We start from the raw sequence: 6,979 nt of genomic DNA, 5'->3' as shown, positions 1-6,979 counted from the left end.
TGCTGGTTGTGATGCTTCCTTGATTTCGTCATGGGCCACACTTTTAAAAGCGTGGCCTAAGGCTCCAAAGTGTGCTCCAACTTCAAAGTGTGCCCCAAAACTCTTTTTTCTTCTTTTTAGCTTATTTTGTGCTTTTGCTACTTTTTCTTCTTATTTCCTACAAAATTTTTCAAATCAAAAGATCAAAGAAATATAACATTTAAGCACAAAAGCATTCAATATTTAAGCACAAATCATCAATTTCTTATATGAAAAAGCATAGAAAAACATGACATGGTGACATGTCATCAGGCTGCAGGGTGTAAACCGACACATGAGCTCATGGCCTGTATAGGACAGACATGCATCATACTTGGTTGTGCATTTTCTCTGTTATGATTGATGTATGAATGTATGCTTTCTTTGTTTGTATTCTATCCTCTGTGTCTGTGTTTTATTTTCTTGTATTCTTCTGTTTGTGTTCTATTTTCTATTTTCTCTATGTTCTCTATTTATCTGTTTCTTCTATTTACTGCTTCTCAGTATTCTGCTATTTATCTGCTAAATATCACGGGATAAATGAACTTAACTAATAACCCCGGCCCTACTAAGAACTCCCCAGTTCTTACCCCTTCTCTCTCCCTTCCCCCTTCAGATGGAAGCATGAGTACCTGGTACACGGAATTGTGATCCTTAACAACGGTGCCAAAGACTTGGTGCTCAAATGTAATTCACACGCTTTGTCACAACTCCATGCAGCTGACCAGCAAGTGCACTGGGTCATCCAAGTAATACCTTACGTGAGTAAGGGTCGATCCCACGGAGATTGTCAGCTTGAAGCAAACTATGGTCATCTTGTAAATCTAAGTCAGGCAGATTCAAATGGATATGAGAATTTGATAATTAAAAGATAAATAAAACATAAAATAAGATAGAGATACTTATGTAATTCATTGGTGAGAATTTCAGATAAGCGTATGAAGATGCTTTGTTCCTTCTGAATCTCTGCTTTCCTATTGTCTTCATCCAATCTTACATATTCCTTTCCATGGCAAGCTGTATGTTGGGGGATCACCGTTGTCAATGGCTACCGTTCGTCCTCTCAGTGAAAATGGTCCTCTATGCCTTTTGTACGGCTAATCAACTATCGAATTTCTCGTCTCGGATGAAAAATACCAGGCACAGCCACCATATGGCTAATCATCTGTCGGTTCTCACTTGTGTTGGAATAAGATCCATTGATCCTTTTGCGTCTGTCACTACGCCCAACACTCGTGAGTTTGAAGCTCGTCACAGTCATCCCTTCCCAAATCCTACTCAGAATACCAAAGACAAGGTTTAGACGTTCTGGATCTCAGGAATGCTGCCAATTGATTCTAGCTTATACCACGAGAATTCTAATCTCAGATTTAGATGCTCTGTTGTCAGGAGAGATGATGTGAATCGTTGATTAGAGATCCAAGAGATATGCATTCAAGCTTGTTTTCAAGTAGAACGGAAGTGGTTGTCAGGCACGCGTTCATAGGTGAGAATAGTGATGAGTGTCACTTGATCATCACATTCATCATGTTCTTGGGTGCGAATGGATATCTTAGAACAAGAATAAGCGTGAATTGAATAGAAGACAGTAGTAATTGCATTAATTCCTGAGGAACAGCAGAGCTCCGCACCTTAATCTATGAGGTGTAGAAACTCCACCATTGAAAATACATAAGTGATGAAGGTCTAGGCATGGCCGAATGGCCAGTCTCCCCAAATGTGAAAATGTAGCATCCAGAATCTCGAATACAATAGTAATAAGTCCTATTTATACTAAACTAGTTACTAGGGTTTACAGAAGTAAGTAAATAGTGCAGAAATCCACTTCTGGTGCCCACTTGGTGTGTGCTTGGGCTGAGCATTGAGCTTTACACGTGCATAGGCTGTTCTTGGAGTTAAACGCCAGCTCTGGTGCCAGTTTGGGCGTTTAACTCCAGCTTGTAACTCAGTTCTGGCGTTTAACGCCAGAATAGGGCAGAAAGTTGGCGTTTAAACACAGCTACTGTCACTGTCTCTGCGCCCAACAGTCGTGAGTTTGAAGCTCGTCACAGTCATCCCTTCCCAGATCCTACTCGGAATACCACAGACAAGGTTTAGACTTTCCGGATCTCAGGAATGCTGCCAATTGATTCTAGTTTATACCACGAAGACTCTTGGTCTCACAGATTTGAACGCTCTGTTGTCAGGAGAGGCAATCAAACTGATGAACCAGAAACCCAAGAGATACACGCTCAAGCTATTACAGATAGAACGGAAGTGGTTGTCAGGCACACGTTCATAAGTTGAGAATGATGATGAGTGTCACAGATCATCACATTCACCCCGGTTAAGTACGAGTGAATATCTTAGAACAGAAACAAGCGTGATTGAATAGAAAATAGAAGTAGTTGCATTAATTCATCGAGACACAGCAGAGCTCCTCACCCCCAACCATGGGGTTTAGAGACTCATGCCGTAGAAGATACAAAATTCAGATGTAAAATGTCATGAGGTACAAAATAAATCTCTAAAAGTAGTTTTTATACTCAACTAGTAACCTAGGTTTACAGAAAATGAGTAAACTAAGATAGATAGTGCATAAATCCACTTTCGGGGCCCACTTTGTGTGTGTTTGGGCTGAGCATTGAAGCTTTCACGTGCATAGACTGTTCTTGGAGTTAAACGCCAGTTCTGGTGCCAGTTTGGGTGTTTAACTCCAGCTTTTAACTCAGTTCTGGCGTTTAATGCCAGAATAGAGTAGAAAGTTGGAGTTTAAACGCCAGTTTGCATTATCAAAACTCAAGGAAAGTATGAACTATTATATATTGCTGGAAAGCCCTAGATGTCTACTTTCCAACGCAATTAAGAGCGCGCCAATTGGGCTTCTATAGCTCCAGAAAATCTATTTCGAGTGCAGGGAGGTTAGAATCCATCAGCATCTGCAGTCCTTTTTCAGCCTCTGAATCAGATCTTTGCTCAGGTCCCTCAATTTTAGCCAGAAAATACATGAAATCACAAAAATACACACAAACTCATAGTGAAGTCCAGAAATGTGAATTTTGCATAAAAACTAATAAAAGTATACTAAAAAGTAGCTAGAACATACTAAAAACTACCTAAAAACAATGCTAAAAAGCGTATAAATTATCCGCTCATCACAACACCAAACTTAAATTGTTGCTTATCCCCAAGCAACTGAAAATCAAATAGGATAAAAAGAAAAGAATATACTATAAACTACAAAATATCAATGAAACTTAGTTCCAATTAGATGAGCGGGACTAGTAGCTTTTTGCTTCTAAACAATTTTGGCATTTCACTTTATCCTTTGAAGTTTAGAATGATTGGCATCCATAGGAACTTAGAATTCAGATAGTATTATTGATTCTTTTAGTTTAGTGTGTTGATTCTTGAACACAGTTACTTATGAGTCTTGGCCGTGGCCCTAAGCATTTTGTTTTCCAGTATTACCACCAGATACATAAATGCCACAGACACATAACTGGGTGAACCTTTTCAGATTGTGATTCAGCTTTGCTAAAGTTCCCAATTAGAGGTGTCCAGAGCTCTTAAGCACACTCTTTTTACTTTGGATCATGACTTTAACCACTCAGTCTCAAGCTTTTTACTTGGACCTTCATGACACAAGCACATGGTTAGGGACAGCTTGATTTAGCTGCTTAGGCCTAGATTTTATTTCCTTGGGCCTTCCTATCCATTAATACTCAAAGCCTTGGATCCTTTTTACCCTTGCCTTTTGGTTTTAAGGGCTATTGGCTTTTTTGGCTTGCTTTTTCTTTTTTTTCTTTCTTTTTATTATTATTATTTTTTTTGCAAGCCTTGTTATTCACTACTTTTTCTTGCTTCAAAAATCAATTTTATGAGTTTTCAGATTATCAATAACATTTCTCTTTTTTCATCATTCTTTCAAGAGCCAACAAATTTAACATTCATAAAATTCAATATAAAAAATATGCACTGTTCAAGCATTCATTCAGAAAACAAAAAGTATTGCCACCACATCAATATAATCAAACTATTTTCAAGATATAACTCGAAATTCATGTACTTCTTGTTCTTTTGTAATTAGAAACATTTTTCATTTAAGAAAGGTGAAGGATTCATGGAGTTATTCATAGCTTTAAGACATAGACATTAGACATTAATGATCATGTAGTGGAGACACAAAAAATAGTCAAACATAAAGCTCAAAACCAAAAACAGAAAAGTAAATAGACAAGGAGATTAAGAAACGGGTCCACCTTAGTGAGGGTGGCGTCTTCTTCCTCTTGAAGAACCAATGGTGCTCTTGAGTTTCTCTATGTCTCTTCCTTGCCTTTGTTGCTCCTCCCTCATGGCTCTTTGATCTGCAGTCAAATGCTCTACCATTGAACTATGGACCCTTGAGATAAACCTCTCCATCTCTCATGACTCAGAGGTAGAAGCAACTGCATTCCCTTTCCTCTTTTTAGAGGTTTCTCCAGCCTTAGGTGCCATAAATGGTTATGGAAAAATAAAAAGCAACGCTTTTTCGACACCAAACTTAAAAGGTTTGCTCGTCCTCGAGCAAAAAAAGAAAGGAGTAGAAGAAGAAGTGGAGGAGATGGAGGTGTGTGAATGGCTGGGTTTGGGAGGGGAAATGGTTTGAATTTGAATGGTGAGGTAGGTGGGAATCTTGTGGGGTCCACAGATCCTGAGGTGTCAAGGATTTCTCATCCCTGCTCCATCTAGGCGTGTAAACGCCCTCTGAGTGCAATTCTAGCATTTAAACGCCAGATTGCAGCCTGTTTCTGGCGTTAAACGCCAGCTTTTCTTCCCTTTCTGGCGTTTAAACGCCAGTCTGGTGCCTATTTCTGGCATTAAACGCCAGTCTGGTGCTTCTTTCTGGCGTTAAATGCCCAGAATGGTGCTAAACTGGGCGTTTAACGCCCATTCTGCTACCCTTACTGGTGTTTAAACGCCAGTAAGCTCGTCCTCCAGGGTGTTCTATTTTTAATGTTGTTTTTTATTTTGCTTTAATTTTTGCAGTTGTTTTTGTGACTCCACATGATCATCAACCTAAAGAAAATATAAAATAACAATGGGAATTTAACATAGATAAGTAAAAAGTGGGTTGCCTCCCAACAAGCGCTTTTTTACTATCAATAGCTTTACATTACTGAGCTTTATAGTTTGCAATGTCTGCAAACCACGGAGCTTCCTGAATAGCAAACAATTGCTCATCTGGAAAGGTTTCAGAGATCGCAGTAGGAGGGAGGGACGCTCCTGCTACTGGTTCTATCCGGGACAGGTGATCAGCTGCTTGATTCTCTGTCCCTTTTCTGTCTCTTATTTTTATATCAAACTCTTGCAGAAGCAACACCCATCTTATGAGTCTGGGTTTTGAATTCTGCTTTGTGAGGAGATATTTTAGAGCAGCATGGTCAGTGTACACAATCACTTTTGATCCTACTAAGTAAGATCTGAACTTGTCAATGGCATAAATCACTGCAAGCAATCCCTTTTCTGTGGTTGTGTAATTCTTCTGTGCATCATTTAAAACATGACTGGCATAATAAATGACATGCAGCAGCTTGTCAAGCCTCTGTCCCAATACTGCACCAATGGCATGGTCACTGGCATCACACATTAGTTCAAATGGTAATGTCCAGTCTGGTGTAGAAATGACTGGTGTTGTGACTAGCTTAGCTTTCAGAGTCTTAAACGCCTGAAGGCACTCTGTGTCAAAGACAAAGGGTGTATCAGCAGCTAGTATATTGCTAAGAGGTTTTGCAATTTTTGAAAAATCCTTTATAAACCTCCTATAGAATCTTGGATGCCCCAGAAAGCTTCTGATTGCCTTAACATTGGCAGGTGGTGGTAATTTTTCAATTACCTCTACCTTAGCTTGATCCACCTCTATTCCCTTGTTCGAAATTTTGTGCCCAAAGACAATTCCTCCAGTCACCATAAAGTGACATTTCTCCCAGTTTAAAACCAGGTTGGTCTCTTGGCACCTTTTCAGAACAAGTGCTAGATGGTCAAGACAGGAGCTAAATGAGTCTCCAAATACTGAGAAGTCATCCATGAAGACTTCCAGAAATTTCTCTATCATATCAGAGAAGATAGAGAGCATGCACCTCTGAAAGGTTGCAGGTGCATTGCACAGACCAAAAGGCATCCTTCTGTAGGAAAATACTCCAGATGGACATGTGAATGCTGTTTTCTCTTGGTTTGGGGATCTACTGCAATTTAGTTGTAACCTGAATAGCCATCCAAAAAGCAGTAGTGATCATGACCTGCTAGTCTCTCGAGCATCTGGTCTATGAATGGTAAAGGAAAATGATCCTTTCTGGTGGCTGTATTAAGCCTGCTGTAATCAATACACATATGCCACCCTGTAACTATTCTTGTAGGAACCAGTTTATTCTTCTCATTAAGAACCACTGTCATGCCTCCCTTCTTGGGGATGACTTGGACAGGGCTCACCCAATGGCTATCAGAAATAGGATAAATAATCCCAGCCTCTAGTAATTTAGTGACCTCTTTCTGCACCACCTCCTTCATGGCTGGATTCAGCCGCTTCTGTGGTTGAACCATTGGCTTAGCATCATCCTCCAATAGGATCTTGTGCATGTATCTGGCTGGGCTAATGCCCTTAAGATCACTTATGGACCACCCAAGAGCTGTCTTGTGTGTCCTTAGCACCTGAATTAGTGCTCTCTCTTCCTGTGGCTCTAAAGCAGAGCTTATGATTACTGGAAAAGTGTCATCTTCTCCCAGAAATGCATTGATGAGCGGATAATTTATACGCTTTTTGGCATTGCTTTTAGTATGTTTTTAGTAGAATCTAGCTACTTTTAGGGATGTTTTCATTAGTTTTTATGATAAATTCACATTTCTGGACTTTACTATGAGTTTGTGTGTTTTTCTGTGATTTCAGGTATTTTCTGGCTGAAATTGAGGGACTTGAGCAAAAATCAAATTCAGAGGTTGAAGAAGG

This window comes from Arachis hypogaea, chromosome 16, assembly GCF_003086295.3.
Source record: "Arachis hypogaea cultivar Tifrunner chromosome 16, arahy.Tifrunner.gnm2.J5K5, whole genome shotgun sequence".
Taxonomy (NCBI): domain Eukaryota; kingdom Viridiplantae; phylum Streptophyta; class Magnoliopsida; order Fabales; family Fabaceae; genus Arachis; species Arachis hypogaea.
This window is presented reverse-complemented; position numbering follows the sequence as displayed.